This window comes from Leptonychotes weddellii, chromosome 3, assembly GCF_054177405.1.
Source record: "Leptonychotes weddellii isolate Sample4059 chromosome 3, ASM5417740v2, whole genome shotgun sequence".
Lineage (NCBI taxonomy): Eukaryota > Metazoa > Chordata > Mammalia > Carnivora > Phocidae > Leptonychotes > Leptonychotes weddellii.
In genome coordinates this window covers 119863326-119889115 of record NC_138371.1, presented here as the reverse complement: position 1 = coordinate 119889115, position 25790 = coordinate 119863326, and the positions used below count along the sequence as shown (strand labels likewise).

The following is a 25790-nucleotide window of genomic DNA, read 5'->3' as shown; positions in this document are numbered from 1 at the left end:
GTAGAGTACATGGTAGGTTGAAATCATTTATACACTATCTCCAGAAGTCATCTGCCACAAAGGATGGCCTTATGAGGACATTGTGTTACTATTTCAGAAGGTGGTCATCTTCTTATCTTGACCACATCAAGTAGTATATCTCTGTTCCAGAAAGGCAACGGCTAGGAAGTGATGAGTATATTATGTTCCAGGTAACGTTCTCTTAGTCTTATACCTCAATAATCTCTCTCTCCTCCCTGGATCCTGTCCATTGGTTTTTGTTTTTTAAAGATTTTATTTATTTATTTGAGAGAGAGAGAGAGATTGAGAATGAGTAGGGGGAGAGGGAGCTCCCAGAACCCTCGGATCATGACCTGAGCCGAAGGCAGATGTTTAACCGACTGAGCCACCCAGGCGACCTGCCCTTGGTTTTTAAACACACTCGAGGTTTATGGGTTTTTTAAAAAATATTTATTTATGGGCGCCTGGGTGGCTCAGATGGTTAAGCGTCTGCCTTCGGCTCAGGTCATGATCCCAGGGTCCTGGGATCGAATCCCACATCGGGCTCCCTGCTCCTTGGGAGCCTGCTTCTCCCTCTGCCTCTCTCTCTCTCTCTCTCTGTCTCTCATGAATAAATAAATAAAATCTTAAAAAAAAAAAAATTTAAAAAAAATATTTATTTATTTATTTATTTAAGAGAGCACAGAGCGAAGGGGCAAAGGGAGTGGGAGAGGGAGAACCCCAAACAGACCCCTCTGAGTGCAGAGCCCAATGCGGGGTTCGATCTTACAACCCTGAGATCATGACCTGAGCCTAATCAAGACTCAGGCACTTAACTGACTGAGCCACCCAGGCGCCCTTATTTTGTTTTTTTGGTTTTTTTTTGTTTTTTTTTTTTTAATGAGAACAGAGACATCACAGCTCTTCCCTATCCACCTGGTGTTCTGTCTCTCTTCTCTCCTTATAATCACACTTGTCACAAGAATTGTCATAGTAGTGACTTTCTGCATTTCCCCATTCCCCCTTCGCTACTTGGACCCCTGCAGTCTGGCCGCCACTGCCATCAGTCTATCCAAACAGCTCCGGCGCTGGTTACAGAAAATCTCCTTGTGGATCTGTCCAGCTGACATTTTTAAGTCGTCAACATGTTTGACCTCCTTGCAGCATTTAGCTCTGCTCTTTCTTCCTGAAGTAGTTTCTTTATGCACATCCACAGCCCCGTACTCTCCAGGTTTTCCTCCTGTTTTCTGGCTGTTTTGTCTCTGTTTACATCGTAGGGTGTCCTTTAGCCAGCTTTGGTTTGGTGTTGGAGTTTCTCCGCATTTGCTTCTAGGCCCTCATCTCTCCCCTCTCTGGGCTGTCTTACCTGTGTCATGGCTTCATTTGTTACCCATATGACAATAACTCTTACTTTTTGATCTCTTTTCAGACCTTTTCTCTGACATTCCCAGGCCTTCATATTTCCTATTGAATATCTCAAAGGAACCTCCAGTTCACTAGGTCCAAAATCAGACTCACATGCCTCCCCACATACCTAGTCTTTCTCAGAGTTCCCTATTTCTGTGAGCGAAACCACTGTCCACTTGGTTGCATGAGCCAGGGCTCTTTGGAGTCATCTTCCTTCCTCTTCGCTCGACTCTGCCCTGTCCATCACTTGCTGGTTTTTGCCTCCCAAGTACCGCTCAGCTTCCACTCCATTGTCGTCGTCATCATCGTCATCCTCAGCATCCTCATCACCCCTGACCACCACTACCCTCGCCCTGCTCATAGTCTCCTCCTTGGACCCTCAGTTGACTTCCTCACTGGTCATCCCATATCCATTCTGCCTCCTCCAGTCTCTTTTCCATATTGGAGCTAGAAGCATCTTTTCAAAATACACATTTGATTTTGTCCTATCCCCTGCCAGCCCTCTCCAGTGGCTTTCCCTTGCTCTTGGGCACAGGCCCAAAGTCTTCCCATGGCCCATGTGATCCTGCCGGGTCTGGTCCTTCCCTCCACAGCCTTCTTTTGCTCAGTGCCCTTCCTTCTGGAGTTTTAGCCTCAGCTACTTCCAGTCGCTTATGCCCACCAGCTTCCGAGCCTCTGCCTTGATGGAGCTTCCTTTCTCCTTGCCTACTTAACTCTCATCCTTCAGATTTCAGTTTCATTTTCATTGCCTTGGGAAGGTCTTCCTTGGTCTTTCAGCAGTTCCCATCCCTGGATTATAAGTGTCATAGCACTGCGTGCCCGTCCTCTGTAGCAGCTGTCAGAGTTGTCATTTTATACTCATTTGTGTGATTACTCGATTAATGTGAATATTCAGCATAAGCTCCACAAGGCAGTGACTGTGTCTGCTTGACTCTCTGTTACATCCCTGACACCCAGCGCAGTGCCCGTGAATTACAAGTGCTCTGTAAATATTCACAGACAAATTAATGAGTGAGTTAATTAGTATTGTCTGTTGCACGGACAGTACAGAGAGGCTAAGACCACAGGCACTGGAATCAGACTGCCTGAGCTTAATCACAGCTGTTTTCACAAGTGGTGTCACCCTGGGCAAGTTGCTTGACTCTCTTTGCCTTAGTTTCCTTAACTGTAAAATGGGGATAATAATTATAACCATTTATAGGTTTGTTGTGAGGATTATCTGACATAGTACACATATAAAGCTCTGAGAATAGTGCCCACGCATGTCAAGTGCTCCATAATATTAGCTCCTTTCCACGTCATTGTCTTAGCAACAGCCGCGTCTTCCATTGGTGGTCACCGGGAAGACGGTGAAAATCCATGTCTTGTGGATTTAGCAGACCAGTTCCAAGGGGAGGAAGTATCTTAATGGTGGCCTACTCCATAGGATGGTTCAACTGAATTCTGGTCCTTGTCTTTTTTTTTTTTTTTTTAAAGATTTTATTTATTTATTTAACCGAGAGAGACACAGTGAGAGAGGAAACACAAGCAGGGGGAGTGGGAGAGGGAGAAGCAGGCTTCCCGCTGAGCAGGGAGCCCAATGTGGAGCTCGATCCCAGGACCCTGGAATCATGACCTGAGCCGAAGGCAGATGCTTAACGCCTGAGCCACCCAGGTGCCCTGGTCCTATCTTTTGATCTTTGCTGTGTCACCATAGTAATTCACCAGTGATTTGAAAAAACATGGACTGTCAAAGGCTAATTTTTCTGCCAAAAATTTTCTCATCTAGGTTGTTGCCATTTTAACCTTCATCACTCACAGGAAAAGGTTGAACTCAGAGAGGTGTGCAGATTACTGAAGATGCTCTGAATGATATTTGGAGAAGATGTAGCAAATTTCTTATCACCAGAGACACCCTTACTCTAGTGGACTGTGAAGTGTGGGAGGTGGAAATGCTATCAGCCATTGGGGCTCTGTCACTCTCTATTTATTTAGGAGTCTGAGTTTTATAGACCCAACATTCAGACAGCTGTCTGTGCCCCTACAAAGTTTTACAACACTAGGAATCAGTCTTGTTTCACAAATCTTTTCTTAACCATTTCCGTCCGGGCATATAAGAATATTCTCTGTGTGCACAAATATTTTGCTGATGTTCACTTGGAGCTAATCTTTTATATAAACTATAGAGTTGGACCACGGTTCTCATGTCACTGATATTTCGATGGCAAAGTTCAGAGCCCAGAGGGACTGATGTGGCATTTCCATGTCAATCACCTTTGAAGGCATTCCTCCCAAAGTACCTTGACAACGGCAGTCATGAAACCGACCCCCCCAAAGAGCCACCTGACATTTATTCTTTTGCTATAAAGCCTGAGAACTCACTAGAGCCAAAATGTGTGAGGGAAGCAGTTATTCTTTTATAGCCCTTCCTGTCGCTGGATTGCCATCACCTGGACCTACTGCACCTACACAGTGATCTGAGACAGTCTGGAAAACAGGCTGCCTGCTTGCTGGCTCCAAGTTTGTGGCAGCGGAGAGGAGAGCAGCATTCGATATGCCCTAGTCCCTGGGGTTCAGTGCTGGGCTGTGTTTCTTTGTTTTACTGTAGAATGCTATAGTGACTCAGGGTCGTGGTAACCCAGAGTTTTTGTTTCCGAAGTGGGTGCCCCTCCCTGTTTATTTACTGCTCTGCACCTTGAATATAGGCTCCACAATCCACTCATCTCCATCTCCTTACAGATGGGGGAATAACCCTTCCCTCAGTTATCAGTGAATATTGCATTTTTATAAATACTGGTTTAGCATCAGGAGACAACCATCAGTATAGACCTTAAGCTCAACTGAAGCAAATTACATGGTTGCAAAAAGACTGCTAACCGTATTGGCACAAAGAACAGTACAGCTTTTCCATCCTTAGCAATAACTCAGGTCCAACTCGTTTCCTGGATTGGAGAGAAGTCAAGATAGGGCAGCTTCTTCCGCCCCGATCTTGTCTATCACAGATAGGAGAGAAAGGGGCTGGAAAACTGCTTTTCAGCAGGTTGCATGGTGTCATGGTTGGGTATGTGGTGTGGTGTTTTAAATTTAGTCAACCCTGAGTTCTCTCCAGATTTCTCTACTGGCTCTTGATGTCAGCGCTGCCAGGCCTCTCCCTGAGGCTGTTTCTCTTTCTTTGTGAACGACTCCTGCAGCTTAGTTATCCCTACATCTACAGTTCTCGAGACCGGGGCCCATTCTGTCCTCCTGAGCCTGAACCCGGACTCTCGATGCTTCCTTGGCATTCCTACCCGGGAGTCTCCAGGACCCCTCTGGGTTAGCGTATTCTAACTGGAGAGCATTCCCTTTTCCCCAGCGTGTGCTCTTTCTCCTCATCCCTTCAGGACATGGCATCACTGAGTAGCCCCAGCCAGAAATAGGAGTTAGAGTAGATCCGCATTTCCCCTCCAGTATCACAGCAACCACTGCCCTGGCCCACTGACCTCAGAACACTCTCCAGACTCTCCCTCAATGTCTGTTCCCACTGGTACTTTTAAAATTCCTGTCTCGGGGCGCCTGGGTGGCTCAGTCGTTGGGCGTCTGCCTTCGGCTCAGGTCATGGTCCCAGGGCCCTGGGATCGAGCCCCGCATCGGGCTCCCTGCTCGGCGGGAAGCCTGCTTCTCCCTCTCCCACTCCCCCTGCTTGTGTTCCCTCTCTCGCTGTGTCTCTCTCTGTCAAATAAATAAAATCTTTAAAATAAATAAATAAATAAATTCCTGTCTCTTGCATGGTTTGCCTGGGCTGCTACATGAAGCCCCAGATCGGTCCTACTATCTGTTGTCTCTAGTTCCCTCCAGCCCTCTGCCATCAGATATTCAAAATTCTGGTGTAATCATGCCACTCCTCTTGTATAGACTCTCAACAACTTCCAGAAGGATAAAATTCAGATCCCTCAATTCCTGCCCATTTCATCAGCCTCATCTGTCACAACCCTCCTACCCAAATATCAGACTTGTTTGGTTCACACATCAGTGCCCATGGACATGGAGTCCCCTTGCTCTCGGCTTGCTTCTTCCCCTCCAGAAGCTCCTTGCCTACCTTTAAGAATTCATTAAAGCCCCAAATCCATTCTTCTGAGAAGCCTGCGGTACTCCAGGGCAGAGTGAAAAGGTCTTCTTAAGGGTTCTCATAGCACTTAGTTCAAATTTCTGCCTTAGTATTTATGTGATACTTATCAGTTTACATGTATGTTTCATTTATATTGTGTATGAAATAAGAGAGTATGTATAGTTCGTGAAAGGGTCTGGCAAATAGGAGACATTTCATAAGCACAAATTTCCTTGTTTTCTTGACCTCCATTAGCCTGAGCCACTTGAACGCAGGAAACATATGCATGGCTCCTTCCAGTGCCCAGTGGAGAGCCTTACACGAATGGAACCTCAGTAGTGTTTAGGAGAATTAAAGCCAACCAATTTCATTTGCATTTCTGCCCAGAAGTTCTTTCTCCTTTCCCTTTCATGCTTACAGTCTAGTCAGCCTTCTAGAAGTTGTTTTTCATCAGCTCTTTGCTATGGAGGAGGCGATTGCACTCTCCTCCTGGCCTCTGTCAGGTAGGGCTACTCAGAGTTCCTGGTAGAGATCACCGTCAACACACTTGGCCTTCACACATCAGGGGCAGATATCTGGGGAAGGCGTCCTGGTGGTTGAGGTGTGAACTTTGCTTCCAGAGAAACCTGCATCTCACTTCCGGCGCTCCCATCTTTTAGCTGGATAATGATGGGGAGGTGGTTAACCTTACATAAACTTTAATTTACTCGCTCTAGATTGGGAATAATAATATGTGCCTCTTGAGGATTTATGAGGATTACATGAGATAATTTATATAAAGGCCTTAATAAATGGTAATTATTACTTTTATAGCAGAGAATCTGTTCATTTCAAGAAGAGATGAACTTTACTTTTTGATAAGGTTAATTTTATTTGAAATTAAAGACTGATTTGTTACATAATTATTTGCCATCTAAGTTCAAAGATAATTTTTTTAAAGCAGAACTTATTTTTTAAAAAGATTTACTTATTTACTTATTTGAGAGAGAGAGAGAGGGAGAGAAAGAGAGCGTGTGGGGGGAGGGCAGAGGGAGAAGAGAAGCAGACTCCCTGCTGAGCATGGAGCCCAATGGGAGGATTCTGTCCATCTCACAACCCTGAGATGATGACCTGGGCTGAAATCAAGAGTCAGATGTTTAACTGACTGAGCCACCCAGGCGACCCCAAAGATAATTTTTTTAAATAATAATTTTAAACCAGTTTGTTTCTGGTGAGCACCTTTTTTGGGGGCTAGTAAAACTGGGTTTTATATGTAATTTTTGCTTACTCCTTGCTATCTGCATTTTTATTGGTTTGAATAATGTTCAGCCTGAAAATTTGTGAATTTAAATCCAGAAAAAGATAATTTAACATTTTTGTACAGAGACCATGATTAGAAATAGTTAACCATGTAAAGCAACACATCACGATATATACAAATTGAATCTTATGTTGTATACCGGAACCTAATATAATGTTATATGTCAGTTATATCTCAAGTTTTTAAAAGAGCAGTACATTATTGTGTTTTCCTATTGACCTAGGAAGTGAAACATTGATTAGTCCTGAGATTTGAGTCAAAAGTATATTTGGCGTTGGGGTGACTGGGTGGCTCAAGTGGTTAAGTGTCTGACCTTTCGTTTCGGCTCAGGTCGTGATCTCAGGGTCCTGAAATTGAGCCCTGCGTCCAGTTCCGCACTAGGTGTGGAGCCTCACAATCATGAGGGAGTCTGCTTGAGTTTCTCTCCCTCTCCCTCTGCCCCTCCCCTCCTTGCACTCATACCCAAGCCCACCCTCTCTCTCTCTCTTAAAGAATTAAATAAATAAATATTTTTTAAAAAAATACATTTGGTGCTGATTACAAAAAGTAATAGCTTGGCAATTAGGCTCTCTTTCCTTTTTAAAAATTATTTGAATGTCTGATAATTGTATGTATTTTCATTCACACCTTCTCTGGGTAGTCATACTTACTGAAGCCGTTACTAAAAAATATTATACTTTGTAATACGTATAGCATATTACATACTATTATTTTCACATATTTCAAAAGTATATTAATAGTGAGCTTAAAATAACATTTTACTTAAAATAACTTCAGATTTTCTTAAAATAGCATTTTAATTCTTGTATTCAGTTCTTTAAACAAACATCTGTTGAGTAGCTTCTATATGCTAGTCAGGGTTCTGAGTGTTTGAGATCCATCAGTGACCACTCAGCTCCAATCCCTTTCCTTGTGTATGTTGCATTTAGTAAACAAAAAAATACAATAACTTCTGTATGTTACAAGGTGATAGATGCTATGGGAAAAACAGCAGAGTAAGGGGGATTGGGAATGTGAGGGCAGGGGAGAGGAGACGAGTTGCAGTTTTCAAAAGGATGGACTCGTTAAGCTTCATTGAGAAGGTGTAATTTGAGCAGAGGACTTGAAAGTTGGGGTAGTGAATCGTGCTGACATCTGGGAAAAGAATGTTTAAGACAGAGGCACTGACATTGCGGAGGCCCTGAGGCTGGGTGCTTATAGTAGTACAATTAAATCTTGACTTGATGTTTTTTAAAAAATGAATGTTTCTTTATTTATAAATATTTATTGATTTGTTCTCATATGTTTTTGGCAAAAATGCTGACATATGGGGAGACACACTATGAAGAAAACAAGAACTCCATTCCTTTCAACTTAAAATCCGCAAGAAAAGGTAAAATAATGTGATCATAGATAGCTTTAATTTAATGCAGATTGTACAATGGCATGAAAGATCTGCAGTCTCTTGATTTTCAGCAAAGGAAAGACCCATTCTGCCTTATGAGGGATCATGTGAACGCAGACCATTCAACCTTGCCTCGAAGGGTAAGCTTGAAAAGTGATGGACATCAGAGAAAGGGAACAGTTGGCTGGGAAAGGAGAAACAAGTGCAAAGTCTAGGTAGCAGGATGTGGCGCAGGCCCCCGTCAAGGACAAAGGTGGTTTACTTGGAAGCATGTTGGAAAGGGCATGGGTTCAAGAAGGATGGTAAGGATCTGATGACTAAATGTGTAGGAGAAATTGAGTGGAGAGAAGCAGTAGTTGGCAGAGTTAACTCCCAGCCAGCGTAAGTCAGTTGCTGCCATTGACAGCCGGCATTTGCACGGTCTGTGCCCGTGGTATACCAGTGAGTCCTGCTTCCAGATGTCTGGCCTGGGTAATGGGGTAATGACGGAGGCATTAGTGGTGCTTTGTGCTTAACTTTATTTCATGTTTGTTGTAATGTATTGTTATCTGGATTCTCTGAAGGATCAGGTGATTTCAGAATTTGCAGTGTAATGTTTTCCTTTGCTCATAGCAATTCAGTGAGACATTCGCCTGGGTTTCGGTATCTTTTTGAAGAGGCTCTTTGAGGTTTGTTTGAATCAAAAGATCAGTAGATAAAAAAAATTAAAGAGGCAGACCCATGTTTTGAGCCTGGGCTGTGCAACCAAGTGAGCCTGTGACCTTGACAAGTCCCTTAGTATCCAGGGACGTCAGTTTATCGGAGGAGTGAGTCACTGTGCTAGGCAATCTCTAAGACCCCTTTACAGACTCTAGAATTCCAGGAAACGCAAAACTTAGCAACCAAAGGTCCAAACTTGCAGCCGCTTTCATAAGTAGGGACAGTAGTCACAGCCTTTACTGTCCCGCTAACTTTCATGACATCAGCTATCAGCAATTTCCAATTTCAGCAGGCAGCTTTTTTGTTGAGAATAATTTTGTCAAAAGTTTTGAGCCCAGAAAATGAGTACTGGCAACTAGACATTATATAAACTGAGCTCTCATGTAATTTGCTGTTTAGTGTGACAGTAGAACTTTTGTTGTATATAGCTGTTATTCAAAGTATACAATCTCTTTCGCTCTCCATGAAGGGTAATGGGGGCATAGGGTACTTTAGCAGCTTTCTTTGTGTAAATACATTAGTGTTCTGGCTGCAGGTTTTGGCCTTGAGCAGGATATTCCCCATTCGTTGAATAACTTCCAAGAGCCTTTGTCCTTAAGATTCTGAAATTTGCCAGAGGCAGTCTTGAAAGTTGTTGCATTCAAACCTGTGTATCTTTTTTCTTTTACCTTCTCCCTGCCATCCTCTTGGGAGAGAGATTATTGAAAAACCAACTGCATCTCGTTACTTGCGTTCGGTGTTAGAAGACTCGGGGTAGGAAAGCAAAAAATGTGGACCATCCACTAAAGAAAGATGATGACAGGTAAACCATTAAACACCCAGGCAAACCTAGAGAGGAAGCAGCCAGCCCTGTGGTTTATGCGTGGAAATACCTTGAAACTGCCTTGCGTGTGTTTTGTGTGTAAACCTGAATTTGAATGAGAGTTTATGGAAGGAATTTGGAGACCTCAATTTGTTGTTGTTGGTTTTTTTTGTAGGTATTTTGAATCTAGAGAGGCTAAAAGCTGCTGTTATACAAACCTCAGTTATCTTTTCTCTTGCTTCCATGTATTGTGACAGATGTCAGTCTTCTTAGAAATATGACTAGGGGTTTCTAGCAGAGTTTGGAGCCGAGGCTGGGAGTTTGCAGCTGAAGTATTCCTTCTCCCCATTTTGTAAAATACATGTGGTCAGAAAAGATTAGGGTCGTTAGGCATTTGAGAGGAGGGGGAAAAGGCACCTTCCCTTCCAGTTCCTGGGTGGAGAGAATGTTCCATTGTTTGGTGGCCAGAGAAACCTCTTTTCATAATTTATAGACAAACAAGAATAATTCTTTGAACTCTGCAGGGCACATTGGCAGAATCTGCAAAGAAGGTTAATCAAAACCAAAAGTCAGGTCAGTCACTGAACCAGTAGTTCTCAGAACCAGTAGTTCTCAAACTGTGGTCCACAAGGTCAGAGCTATTATCATAATAATAGTAAGATGTTATGTACCCTTTTTACTCTCATTTCCTAATAAGTGTACAGATTGAATGCAGAAGTAGATACGAAGATCCAGCTGTCTTCTATTCATGAGATGTGCAAAAAATGGGAAACAGTGCCACTCTTCCAACTTAATTTTTTGTTTTGTAAAATACAGATATTTAATAGCTATTTAAATAGATTTAGGGGCGCCTGGGTGGCTCAGTCGTTAAGCGTCTGCCTTCGGCTCAGGCCATGATCCCAGGGTCCTGGGATCGAGCCCCGCATCAGGCTCCCTGCTCAGCGGGGAGCCTGCTTCTCCCTCTCCCACTCCCCCTGCTTGTGTTCCCTCTCTCTCTGTCAAATAAATAAAAATCTTTAAAAATAAATAAATAAATAAATAGATTTATATGGCTGTCATACATTTGTTGTTATTTTAATGAATTAATATTTTAAAATTTTCCCAGTTTCAATTTCTAATATGATAAATATCAATAGATAAAACCCATGGAGTCCTTAATAATTTATAAGAGTAAAGGGAACCAGAGAATTTGAGAACTGATTAATTTAAACAGAAAGACAGCGAAGAGATAGACATATTTCAGGTCACTGATTGCTGAAGTGTGGAAACAGTCATAAGTAAGAACATAGGAATCTTCAAGGGTCTTTCTCAGCGTCATCCTAATGGGATTTCAGCTTTTTAGATCTTGTGTAGGAAGGAAAAATAACGGCACAAATTGAAAGCAAGTCCAGAGAGAGCGCGAGACATATTGGTAGAAAGAGGCCAAATGAGAACCCCATGGGTAAGGTGGAGACTCCTTTGTCCTCACCCCATGGACTAGTGACCTCCTTCTTTCCATAGATGGGAAAGAACAGCTAGAAACCAGGGGAGGAGTGGGCCTCTTGACCTTTTGCCTTCTAAAAAAGGATTAGGAAATGAAGTTGTTCCCCCCACCCCTTTAAATATTTGAGCAGAAGTCACTACTTTCCTGGAATCTCTTTTCAAAATTCTAAATTTCTCAATAATGTTGAAACACTGCAATTTTTTACTATAAAAATGGCCTTCAAAATAGGGTCAACTTCTATAAAATTAGGTTTATTTTGTTTATCATTGTGGATTTTCTGTTTATTGTATGTTCCATCTGATTTCAGAAAGTTTTTGTGGAAGCTTGCAAGAGTATACATAATAAACTGAAAGTGATAGAATTTAGGAAACAAAACAGATGAACATATGGGAAGGGAAGAAAAAATAAGACGAAAACAGAGAGGAAGACAAACCATAAGAGACTCTTAACTCTAGGAAACAAACTGAGGGTTGCTGGAGGGGAGGTGGGTTGGGGGGATGGGGTAACTGGGTGATGGACATTAAGATGGGCCCTTGGAATGAGCCCTGGGTGTTATATGCAACTGAGGAATCACTGAACTCTACCTCTGAAACTAATAATATGCTATATGTTAATTAAATTTAATTTAAATAAATCTTTTTTAAAAAACTAAAAGTGAAAGTGAAAATAAAAATTGGAATCAAGACGAGAGAACATAATCTGTGTGTGTGTGTTTACCAAAATGTGGAGATAGCCATAAGTCAGAGACATAGAATGTTAGAGCATGTGTGTTTTACATGTTGTGGTCATATAAAGATGGACCAGATAAATATGTCATACACAGTGTCTGTCTCTGCTCAGCCTCTTCTATGAGGAAAGAAAGGTCCTGTGTGGGCCCTCAAGAAAAGATGGAGGCAGCCATGTTTTATAGCTCATGACCCCATTTTCTCTGAGTATTAACTGATTGAACTGAGAGTGGACACTTGGCCTGAAGACTGGCCAGGGGACTTGTATGGACTGGCTTGGGTCCGATTCCTGCCTTAATTTTGCACCTGGAAGTACCAAGAGAACAAGCCAGTGGGTGGAAAGTGAAGCTGAAAGGTCATGTTGTAGACAGGGACTTGGAGAGGCCACGTGCAGGCTCCATTTACGAGGGAACAGAAACTGAGTTGTCAGAAGAGACTGTGTGGTTGAGAAGGATAAGAGATTGCACTTGGAGAAAAAAGACACAGAGATAGCAGGAGAGAAGTGCTGAGCCTGCAGGAGAGAGACACAGGGTGGGCAAGTGCAGCGTTGGTGGCCAGCAGGCTTCCCTTTATGGTCTCTGTGTCTTTGCCATAAATCCTCTCTTCTTTACTGGCTTGACTTCCTGGCTACCAAAAGAGGCTGAGTGGAACCTAGAGTAACACACAAATGAAGATTATAAGGACTAGCACATTTTGTATGATTAAGACTTGACTTTGATTCTGGACTACCTGATAGCCAAGGCAAAAAGGAGACATTGTTCATTCTGAAACCATACAATAAAAAAGAAGGTAGTTTTAAAGTTTTCGAACACTGAATTTAAAATCAATCACCTTCTTATGTATAGAGGTCCCTTAAGGATTAAGAATAGAATTATTGTATGATCCAGCAGTCCTACTTATGAATATATACCCCAAAAGATTCAAAGCAGGACCTGCAAGAGAGATTTGCACACTCATGTTCATTGCAGCATTATTTACAATAGCCGAGAGATGAGAGCAGCCCAGAAGTCCATTGAAAGGTGGATGGATAAAGAAAAGGTGATACAGAGGGTTCTAGAGGGGAGGGGGATGGGAGGATGGGTTAGCCTGGTGATGGGTATTAAAGAGGGCACATTCTGCATGGAGCACTGGGTGTTATGCACAATGAATCATGGAACACTACATCTAAAACTAATGATGTAATGTATGGTGATTAACATAACAATAAAAAATTTAAAAAAAAGAAAAGGTGATACATACATACAATGAAATAGCATGTAGCCTTAGAAAAGGAGATTCTGTCACATGCTGCACTGTTAAACCCTGAGGACATTATGCTAAGTGAAATAATCCAATCACAAAAAGACAAAGACGGTATGATTCCAGTCATATGAAATATCTAAAGTATCATAGAAACAAGAAACAAAATCAAAGAAACAAAAAGTAGAAAGGTGGTTACCAAGGAAGTGGGGTGGGGGTGGGGTGAAGTTAGCGTTTAATGGGTATCAAGTTAGTTCTGCAAGATGAAAAAGATTCTAGAGATATGTTTCACAACAATATGAATATACTTAACACTATTGAACTGTACACTTTAAAATGATTAAGATGGTAACTTTAATGTTATGTACTTTTTACCACAATAAAAAAAAAAAATCAGTCACCTTCATGTATATTAACAACTGAGACCCTAAGTAATATATTTCACAATTTTCTGAACATTTCTAAAGCAGATGCAGAAATGGATTTTATATGGAAATATAAAATGAGAATTTTACCAGTATCGGGCCTTCCAACACGATTTCAGCTTTCAATCAATTTCTCTCTCTTTTCTAATCCATGTTTAGTATTTAATCTTCAAAAGTTACTAAAATTCATAAGCAGCTTGCTTTGGGGTTTCATAAACTTCATTGCCAGCAATATGGAAGACTAGAGATCTTTTTTTTTCCTTTTCTTTTCTTTTAATTTCAGGTGTACCATATAGTGATTTGGCATTTCAGTGCGTTACTCAGTGTTCATCAAATAAGTGTTCTCTTTAATCCCCATCACCTATTTCACCCTCCCCCCAACCCTCTCCCCTCTGGTAACCATCAGTTTGTTCTCTGTAGTTACAAGTCTGTTTTTTTGATTTGTCTCTTTTTTTTCCCCCTCTGTTCGTTTATTTTGTTTCTTGAATTCCACATGTGAGTGAGATCATATGGTATTTGTCTATCTCTGATGGGCTTATTTTGCTTAGCATTATACCCTGTAGATCCATCCATGTTGCAAATGGCAAGATTTCATTCTTTTTTGTGATTGTGTAACATCCCAATGTATATATATACCACCTCTTCTTCATCCATTCGACAATTGATAGACACTTGGGCTGCTTCCATAATTTGGCTATTATAAACAATGTTGCAGCAAACATAGGGGTGCATGTATCCTTTCAAATTAGTATTTTCATATTCTTTGGGTAAATACCTAGTAGTGTGAACACTGAATCATATGGTAGTTTGGGTATCTCTGCGGGGTATGTAGATGCTTTCATTTCTTCCAGCACCTGGGCCTCACTGTGCCCCTGCCATGCCTGGTTCTCTGGGCGGAACCAGAAGCAACAACCCAGCACTGTGGATTGTAGTCTGCTGTTCCAAGAATCCAGAACATCCCTGGGAACTTGGGGTGTGTAGGAGTCTAAGGATGACCAGAAAACAAAACCATACCTTTCATTTTAGGGAAAAGACAATGTACTATCTGTTGACCTCTAATTTAGACTGACGAAAAGCTGAGTAACAACTTGACTCAGGCAAGGTGACCTCTGTTACCAAACAAGAGCCATGGTATCTATTTGGCAGATAAATTTTTATAAACCAATAGAAAGTAATGACTGTTCTTGTGAAACATGCCACCCGGGGGTTGAGAATGGCATGTGTATACATAAGCATGGGCCTTGACGTACGTTCTTTAATGACAGGGCATAAAGTAATACTACCTTCTGATTGATTCATTATGGAGGACCTGGTTTTCGTAGGAATTCGGAGAGACAAAGAGGAGTAGAAAAAGTGTGGACAAATGTACAAAGCAGCATAATGGCATTATTCCATTTATATTCTTTACTCCACCCTCAGCCCAAAGCACTGGCTGTTAGTAACAGCCCATAACATTGGACCTTAACCAGTCTTGCCATTTTTTCCCCCTCTGTCCTTAATTTGATCTGAAACATGCCTTTTTCCTTTCCTTCTAAATCTTAGGAATAGAATGGTGCTTCATTCTGCCTTTGGAGTTAACGACTGTGTTAAATGTCCCATTTAACCAAGTACCCTATCCGGTATTGATCGCCTCACTCTAACTGCCACAAATCAAGATTTTTAGTGGATCCATAGTGTGTCTCCAGGAACTGTGATATCACTGTTTTTCAGTTTTAATCCAAAAGTAGCAACTATGAATCTGTCTTTTTTCACTCAGCGTCTACCAAGTAATGGAAAACAATCCCATTCCTGGAAGTTAACAACAGAACTCTTAAAAATGATCTCAAAAAGAACTGTGTGAAATTTAGGCAAAGAAAATTATAAAAATTTACTAATGTACATAAAAAAAGACTTATAAGTCCCTGAATTTAGAGGTTTCATGCAATTCCAGTCAGAATTCTTAATGTGATTCTTCTTGTTATATAAGAAGATTATAATCATCGACCTACCCATTTATTTTATTTTATTTACATTTAATTAATTAACATACAGTGTATTATTAGTTTCAGAGGTAGAGGTCAGTGATTCATCTCTTATATATAACACCCAGTGCTCATTACATCATGTGCCCTCCTTAATGCCCATCACCCAGTTACCCCATCCCCCCACTCACCTCCCCTCCAGGAACCCTCAGTTTGTTTCCTATGGTTAAGAGTCTCTTTTGGTTTGTCTCCCTCTCTGATATCATCTTATTTTATTTCTCTCTCCCTTCCTCTGTGCTCCTCTGTTTGTTTCTTAAATTCCACGTATGAGTGAGATCATATGATAATTTTCTTTCTCTGACTGACTTATTTCGCTTAGCAGAATACCCTCTAGTTCCATTCACGTTGTTGCAAATGGCAAGATTTCATTTTTTTTGAAAGCCGAGTAATATTCCATTGTGTGTGTATATGTGTGTGTGTGTGTGTATATATGTATGTGTATGTATATATATACACCACATCTTCTTTATCCACTCATCTGTCAATGTACATCTGGGCTCTTTCCATAGTTTGGCTATTGTGGACATTGTTGCTATAAACATTGGGGTGCAGGTGCCCCTTTGGATCACTACATTTGTGTCTTTGGGGTAAATACCTAGTAGTGCAATTGCTGGGTCATAGGGAGCTACATTTTTTTTAAGAAGAGAAATTAGACACATAGCCTCTGTGTTAACACACATTTGATACCTGCAGTAATTAAATCATTTTCATTTTGACACAAGAATAGAATAGGAGGTCAATAGAGCAGAGTTAGATAACTCCCAAACAGACCCAATTATATGTAAGAACATAGAATATGGGAAAGAAGACATCACACGTCAGTCGTGGATGGGAAAAGTTATTAAATAAATAGTGCCAAAGCAGTTGGCTTGCTTTTAAGAAAAACATTGATTTTAATCCTCATCTCATGTCTTATAAGTAGCTTTGATGTACAAAGTAAAGCCTTAAAAAATGAAGGAAAAAAACTAGAAGTGACTAAAGTGGACATTTATAAACAGTCTATCAGGAAGAATGTGTAAGCTCAAAACAGTGCAAATCACAAAGGAAAATATAATATTTGCATAAAATTCCAAAACTTCTTGGTGTAAAAAAAGCTACTTAACTGCATTTTAATACATTGTTGCTTAAAATATGACAGAGGAAAGATAATCTGTTCAGTCGACAAGCATATACAAATAGATGAGAAAAGCACTAAAATCCTATAGACAGTGGAAAAGTCATAAAAGGAAATACTTAGGGCAAATAAATATTTTAATTTGTGAAATTTTTTTAAATTTTATTTTTGCCTGAGTAATACCAACTTTACTATATACCTCTTGGCTGGCATTGAATAAAATGGTCTGTCTTGTACACTGTTAGAGTTAATTGGCATTAATTATTTAGGAAAAGTATTGGTCATATGTAACTAGAACTCGAGAAGTATTTGTACCTTTATATCAATAACTCTACATTTCTAGAAAACCATCCAAAGAAAATCCAGCAGACAATAAACCATAGAACACTACATCAAAAACTATAATGATGTACTGCATGGTGACTAACATAACATAATTTAAAATAAATAAATAAATAAATAAGAAAGATTATTTGTAATAATAAATATTATTTTAACAATTGTTTTTATAATATTAAAAACATTGGTGTCTTAGAAATGTAACAGGGACTAATTAGATAAAATCTTATGTAGCCTCCCAGTGGAATATTATGTAGCCATTAAACATGTATTTTCAAATAATATTTAATGACATTGGAAATGTTCTATGTGATGATGTTAAGTTAAAGAGGAGAGCTACAGAACAGTATCAGTGGTACTACTATTCCAGTTTAATGTGTTTTTATGTATATAAGGGAAAAGATGGAAAAGCAAAATAATAAAAGTGTTAATAGTAATTAGCACTATTTGGCAGAAGTATAGACTATTTAAATTTTCCTTCCTGATAGTGTTCCATTTTAAAATTTATTATATGATACATGTTACTTTTATAGTAAGAATAATAAATGTATTATACATATTACTTTTATAGTCAGAATAATAGACATTTAAAATGAAGCACATTTCTAAAAAAAAAAAAGCACATTTCTTTAGTACATCTATTTTTGAATGTGAAATTCAAGTAGGCAAGAAAAATGAAAATATAGAGTATTTGAAAACTATCATCGTTTCATTGAATAGAAATACAAGTAGATCTAGAACTTTGGATAAAATACATTTTTTTCTTATATCTCCAGAACATTTACGAAATCGTGAATATATCTTGACTAAGAGGAAAATCTTAGTAAATTCTGAAAAGTAAAGATACTATGTTTTCTGAATATAAACCAGTAAAACTAGAAAGCAGCAACAAAAAAGTAGACATAAATATAAGTGCTTGCTAATTAAACATTTTTTTCTAAGTAATTTCCTAATTGAAAGAGTAAATGAGTGTGTGTATATATATAGATAGATAGATAGATATAGATTATAGATTATATATAGGTATATATAGGTGTATATATATATATAGATATATATAATAGAATATTACTGAAATACATAAAATAATATAGAAATCGTTTTAAAGGAGAACCACTTTGTCTAAAAACCTATGGAATATAGTCAAATCTATATTAGAGAATTGTACCTTAAAATTTTACTTTAAAATAAAAAGTTGTTATACATGTGAATCTAAGCATTCAAATTAAGTTATACCAAAGTGATAAAATAAACCAAAAGAAGGTTGGGAGAGAGAATTATAAAAATGAGTACTGAAATTAAAGATAGAGAAAAAGACAGTAAGTAAAACCAAAAGTTGAGTTTTAGAAAGTACTGATAAAATAGATAAATTCCTTGGCACATCTCATTAAGGAAAACAAGAAATAAGAAGTATATAATGTTAAGCATAAGGAAAGAGGTGTAACCACATTATATATATAGCCACTCATTTCTGCTATAATGCAGCTTGTTTTTAAAAATCACCACACTATGTAGAATTGCACAATAAAAGCCACAAATGGCTTAGGGGAAAATGAGTTTAGGAATACAATGCTTAAAAACTTTGTTAAACACACACACACACACACACATACACACACGCACAACTTAGTCTGTGATACGTAAGAAATAAAGATGGAACACTCATCAAAATGTAGCACAGTTTTAGACATGCGAAATTAGGGAATACATAAAATTATCATAACTATGGCACTTTACCTTGAAAAAGGCCTGATGTTTGCTTGTGGAAGTGTGCCTCAGAAGGATTGCAGCTTGAGTTATTTTGAAATGGTAGGAGGAGGTAATGTGAAATCAGAAGGCCAAGTTTTAATACCAGATGGAGATAGGTGTGACTCCCAAGGGGTGGTACACTGAGGTAGCTGGTAGGTGTTTGAGATCTGTGTGTCTCTGTTTTATGTATTCCTACCTAGCTTGATTCAGTTTTCTGTGTTCATCTAGTGTTTCTGGACAAAATCATGTAAAAGTGACATGAAATTTGAGTATGCTCAAATTGTTCCCTAATTTTGTTCCCAATCGTGTTGAAACAAATTCACATCTTCAGAATAACTCTTGCAGCAGAACTGCCTTTATATGAAAGACAGTTAAAAAGAATCAGCAGACAGTGTTATGTTAGTTCCATGGTAATATGTTTGAAAACTTTAAGGAAGTAGATGATTTTACAATAAAATCTAAATTAATAAATTTGACCCAAAGAGAGTTAAGAAAGCTTTAGGAGACTCATAACTATATGAGAAATTAGAAAAGTTGATATTTAAAAAAGAACCAGGCATTCAGTATTTTATAGCCAAATTCTAATTCTTTGATTAATGTTGTTCAATGTAGTTCAGAAGTTTTTTTTTTTAAAGGAAGACTCCTTAATTCATTTTACAAAAGTAACATTTATTTTACTTAGCTCTCATAGAGTACTTACTGTGTGCCAGGCACCGCTTTAAAAGCTTTATAAATATTAACCAAATCCTCACCACAGTCTTATGAGGCTATTACTGTTGTGGAAATGGAAACTAAAGTGCAGAGATCTTGAGCAGCTTGTCCAAGATCATATAACTAGTATGTGTTTTAGCCAGGATTTAAACCAGTTTGGCTCCGGTGCCCGAGCTCTTAACTCTTAACCACTGTGCTTTGCTATCTTTAAATGAAAACTTAAGGGAAATAGCACTCTGGTTCCTCAGCAACTTTCTGAGTTGTATGAAGCACAGCACTTGCAAAGTCTAAGATCTGACTTCCCCAGTGGCTGGTAATAAGGCTAGAGAGTAAAATCTTCCAGAAGGAGGGGGAAGCTAAGTTCCCATGGAGTTATGATCAAAATTTAAAGCAAGGGAGGAGAGAGCTGGCAGATAAATGCCTTCTCCATCCGTTTCTCCAATGGATTCTTCCAAAGCCTGGTGTTTAAATTTGGTCTGTTAGAGACTTCCTGTATGCTAGAAAACTAACTGGGCTTCTTCAGGAAACACAGGCCAGCTTGGTGATGTCCAACCTAACTTTCTCTGCTGCTTTTTGCTTTTCCTTCATTCACACTGCTGATACTGCACCATCAAATAAAGCAGCAGTACTTAAGTTTTGCCTCACGCTCTCCTTTTTAAGAAATCAAGCTGTGGTAGGATTTAAGGAGGAAATTCATAGAACAAGAAATGAATATGGCAAATAAACATATAAAAAGTGCTCTAGCTCATAAGCAGTTAGGGTAATGCATATTAAACCTTAGTGAGTTATATTTGTTTGCACAGCAATTTGGCAGAAAACTGAAAAGATGAGTAATATCCAGAGCTGATTAGATATGGGGAAATAGGCCATTGTGTGAATGTCAGATGGTAGGGAATTGAAATGCTGCATACTTCTGGGAAGTGAGATCTGACAGAGTTTATTAAAATATTAAGTATTTATAATCTTTGAGCTAGCAATCTTTTCAACCTGTACATTAATTCATATGTTTATACATGCAAAGACATTTCATGCTGTATTGTTGTAATAGTAAAAAATAGAATGTCCATTTAACAGAGGGTATGTGAGTACTAAAATATGGCATATTCATGTTTTGGAGTACAAAAGAGCCACCAGAAAGAATAAATTAGAATCATGTGTTTTGCCCTGGAAAGATAGCTCTGATATATTATAAATGAAAGTAGCAAGTTGTAGAGTAATATCTATAGTGTGACCCTGTTTTTGTGCAACAAAACAAATAAAAACCCCTCTATGCGTTTACATACGTTGATATAAAGATAAAGGAGAAAGAAAGATGTGAAACAAGGCACGAGACTATTAACACTGGTTTCCTCAAAAGGGATGAGATAGAAAGGTGGAGATAATTACTGACTTTTTATTTATATATACCAAACTGTTTGAGTTGTTACAGTGAACATTAAAGACTATTAGGTGTGGTGAGAAACCAGAAGCTTTCCCACTAAAATCAGGTTTAAGGCAAGGATGACCACCTCACCATTCCTTTTCAACATTGTACTGGAAGTTCTAGCTAATGCAATAAGACAAGAAAAGGAAAATAAAAGGTATCCTGATTGAGAAGAAAGAAATAAAACGCTTTGTAGATGACATGATTGTCTATGTAGAGAAATCTAAAAGAATTGACCAAAAATACCTCCTGGAACTAATAAACAGTTATATCAAGGCTGCAGGATACAAAGTTAATATATAAAAGTCAGTTGTTTCTTGTATACCAGTAATGAACAAGTGGAATTTGAAATTAAAAACACAGTACCATTTACATTAGCACCCCCCCAAATGAAATACTTTGGTATATATGTAACAAAATATGTACAAGATCTGTATGAAGTGAACTACAGAACTCTGATGAGTGAAATTTTTAAAAACCTAAATAAATGGAGAGAGATCCATGTTCATGGATAGAAAGACTCAATATTGTCAAGATGTCAGTTCTTCCAACTTGATCTATAAATTCAGTGCAATCCCAATCCAAATCCCAACAAGTTATTTTATAGATCTCGACAAACTGATTCTAAAGTTTATGGAGAGAGAGAAGACCCAGAAGAGCCAACACAATATTGGAGAAGAACAAAGTTGGAGGATTGACACTGCCCAATTTCAAGACTTACTGTAAAGCTATAGTAATCAAGATAGTGTGGTATGGGTGAAAGAGTAGACAGGTAGATCAGTGGAGCAGAACAGAGAGCCCAGAAGTAGAACCTCATAAATAAAGTCAACAGAGGAGCAAAAGGAATACAATGGAGAAAAAAATAGTCTTCTCAACAAATCGTGCTGGAACGACTGGATATCCACATGTAAAAAAAATAAATCTAGACAACAGGTCACACCCTTCACAAAAATTAACTTGGAATAACTCACAGACCCTAAATGTAAAATGCAGAACTTAAAAAACTCCTGGAAGAAAACATAGGAGAAAATTTAGATGACTTTGGGTTTGTTGATGGCATCTTAGATACTATAGCATAGGTATGATGAAAGCAAGAATTGATAAACTGTGCTTCATTAAAATGAAACATTTCTTCTCTGCAAAACACTGTAAAGGGAATAAAAAGACAAGCCACAGAATGCGAGAAAATATTTGCAGAAGATCTATCTGATAAAAGGAGTTATCCAAAATATTTGAAGAACTCCTAAATCTCAACAATAAGAGATTAAAAATGCGCCAGAGACCTTAACAGACACCTCACCAAAGAAGATCTACAGATGGCAAGTAAGCATATGAAAAGATACTCCATATCCTATGTCATCAGAGAAATGCAAATTAAAATGAGATACCACCACATACTTATTAGAGTGGCACCACCAAATGCTGTCAAGGACGTGGAGCAACAGTGTTTTACAGCCCAGCAATCCTTGCTTTTTTATCCAAAGGAGTTGAAAACTTGTATTTCCACAAAAGCCTGCACATGGATGTTTATAGCAGCTTTATTGATAATTGACAAAAATTTGGAGGCAACCAAGATGTCCTTCCGTACGTGAAAGGATAAACTGTGGTACATCCAGTCAATGGAATAGTATTCAGTGCTAGAAAGAAATGAGCTATCAAGCCATAACAAGACATGGAGGAAACTTAAGTGCATAGTACTAAGTAAAAGAAACCAATTTGAAATGGCTACAAACTCTATGATTCCAACTATATGACAGTCTGGAGAGGGTGAATCTTTGGAGACAGTGAAAAGATCAGTGATGCCAGGGATTAGGTGGGAAGAGAAAGATGAATAGGCAGAGCACAGAGGATTTTTAGGGCATGACACTATAATAGTGGATACATGTCAATATGCATTTATCAAAGACCACAGAATTTGCAATACCAAGCGTGAACCCTAAGGTAAACTATGGACTTTGGAAGGGGTGTAGGTTCATCAGTTGTAATAAATGTACCACTCTGGTGAGAGGTTTTAATGGGGGAGGCTGTTTGGAGGGGAGCAGGGGGTATGTGAGGAATCTCTGTGCCTTCCTCCAATTTTACTGTGAATTTAAAAATGCTCTAAAAAAATTAAGTATTAAAAAAAGTTAGGATGATAGATATATGGACAGTTGAATGTAAAGAAGGGATGATAGAAAGATGGATTAAAAAACTGTTTATACATCTTTGATCTACTGAGCTTTGATTGGTTAAACCTAACAAAATATTCCAGGCTACAGCCATACTTTCATGTTATATTGTGAGTGTTAATAGATAAAAATCTTTTAAGAAGTCAATTTGAAAGTATCTATCAAATTTTAACAGTCAAATTTTAAATGGTCATACCCTCTGATCCAACAATTCTAGAACTTTATTTCATTGAAATATTGTTAGAGATGTAAAAAAATAAAATATATTGAATGTAGTATTTTTAAATATGGAAAACTGGAAATGTAAGCATATGTCTGTAGAAGACCATTACCGCACGTTCTGTGCGGTCATTAAAAAGAATGATAGGGTGGGGGGATGGGTTAGCCTGGTGATGGGTATTAAAGAGGGCACGTTCTGCATGGAGCACTGGGTGTTGTATGCAAACAATCATGGAACACTACATCAAAAACTAATGATGTAATGTATGGGGATTAACATAACATAATAAAAAAATAAAAAATAAAAAAAACAGCACACACACACAAAAAGAATGAAATTGATAAACATGTACTCATGTGAAATGATATACATGATTTGTTAACAGAAAAAAAGCCTCGTTAGAAAGTATTAACATTTTAAGTCAGAGAAAGACAAATACCGTATGATCTTATTTATAATGTGGAATTTAAGAAACAAACGAGCAAAGAAAAAAAAAGACAAACCAAGAAACAGACTCTTAACCATAGAGAACACACTATGATGGTTACCAGAGGGGAGGAAATAGATGATGGGGATTAAGGAGTGCATTTGTGATGAGCACTGGGTGATGTATGGAAGTATTGAATCACTATATTGTATACCTGAAACTAATATGACACTGTATGTTAACTATACTAGAATTAAAATTAAAAACAATTTAAAAAGTATTAATATTTTGTTTTATTATGTATATTATTCCAATAATACTTTTTATAATAGTTATCTCTGAGAAACAATATCACAAGGGACTTTTAAATGCCTGTCTCTCTTACATTTCTTTAAAATAGCATATTGTTTGTTTGATCAAAAAAATAAGAAGAAAAAAGGCTGACAGAATCTCCCAAATTTTCTCCATGATTACATGTTTCTATTTTCATAGGGAAAGCAAATAAACAAAAAAATTAAGTGTACCAATGCAGTGAACTGGTAATTTTATTGTGTTTGTTAATTCTAATATGTTGATTCTAAATACAGATCTGCATCCAGTTGTTTCATTTTATACCTTGCCCTTGTCCTGAAAGGAATTGAGTGACCTTTTGCCCACGCTAGAGAACAATTTCAGTATAATCAGAGTAACATATGAATTCTATGAACTCAGCAAACACTTGCCTAAATAATAATGGTCTTTAATAAATTTATTCAGCGTGTATGTGAGGAAATTGGGGGCCCTCTAAAGTGGGAGGCTCAGGATCAAGCTACTCTTGCTTGGGATTGAGGGTGGTGGTGAGTCGAGGCCTAGATGCCTGCATAGCTTCCTTACCCACACCATCAGCTTCTCATGGGAGAACGACTTTACTCCTTTTAAAAATTGGCCTGCTCTCTTCAGTTGTGAATTTAACTCTTCAGAAATGAGAAGTGAGGGGCGCCTGGGTGGCTCAGTCGTTAAGCGTCTGCCTTCGGCTCAGGTCATGATCCCAGCGTCCTAGGATCAAGCCCCGCATCGGGCTCCCTGCTCAGCAGGAAGCCTGCTTCTCCCTCTCCCACTCCCCCTGCTTGTGTTCCCTCTCTTGCTGTGTCTCTCTCTGTCAAATAAATAAATAAAATCTTTAAAAAAGAAATGAGAAGTGAGCATAGTGCTACTTCTTGAAGGAATACTGATAGGAATTTAAAAAGTGACAAGTTGAGTAATGTTTTTACTGAGAAAATCCATTTTGTAGATAAGCTTCTTAAGGAGGGACAGGGTAGGAAAGTGAACACCCAGAGGAACTTTGTTACCTCCTATATTCTGTCACATCACCTCATACTTACCTTTGTGGCATCTGTCACAAAAACAATAAAATAAGTATTTTCTTCTAAAATTTACACTCTATCAGCTCAGTAAATACCCAGATAGCAATTAAGGAGTTTACACATCTGTCCTCCCACACACCTTTCTTTAAGTCCTCAAGGAAAAATTCTGGAAGCCTCCAAATGTTTTGAAAAGACTCATTGTTCTGTTTCTGAGCTCAGATGAAGGCATCAATTTGTTATCCTTTGCAGCTTTCCTTGTTTGACAACTTACTATTTAAGAGTATATGGATATTTTGCATTTGAGAGAAGCTGAAGGACTCAAAACCTGGCTGGGGCTTATAAACACTTGATTGACTTCTACATATAGGTCATTGTATATGTAGATACTTAGGTGAAGAATGCACACGTGCTCACACACAAACTCACCCACTCATGTTTTATGTGTCCTCACAAAGAGTATATACAATGCATTATATAGAAACTATTTTTGAGTAAATTTGACATTCAGATTAATCTCATGAGATTGGGAGATGCCTTTCACATTTCTGTTTGGTCAATACTTACTGATTTCTTACTATACCAAGACACTGTGCCATGTACCATAGGGATTTAGGGATGAGTAAGATGCACCCTTGAGAAGCTTATTGTAAGGAGAAATAAGTTACTGATATTAGAAACAATCTTTTAAAATACCTAATTTGCTTCTCTAAAAGAGGATTGCCATGCATTTGCTCATTGGCCAAATTTTCAGCTGTAGCAAGTTAAATGA

The 25790-nt window shown here is 38.5% G+C and overlaps 1 protein-coding gene across 1 annotated transcript in view; it reads left to right on the top strand.

Moving 5' to 3' along the window:
* WDFY2 (WD repeat and FYVE domain containing 2) overlaps positions 1–25790 on the top strand; it is a 175729-nt gene that overhangs the window by 93073 nt on the left and 56866 nt on the right. The window lies entirely within an intron of this gene.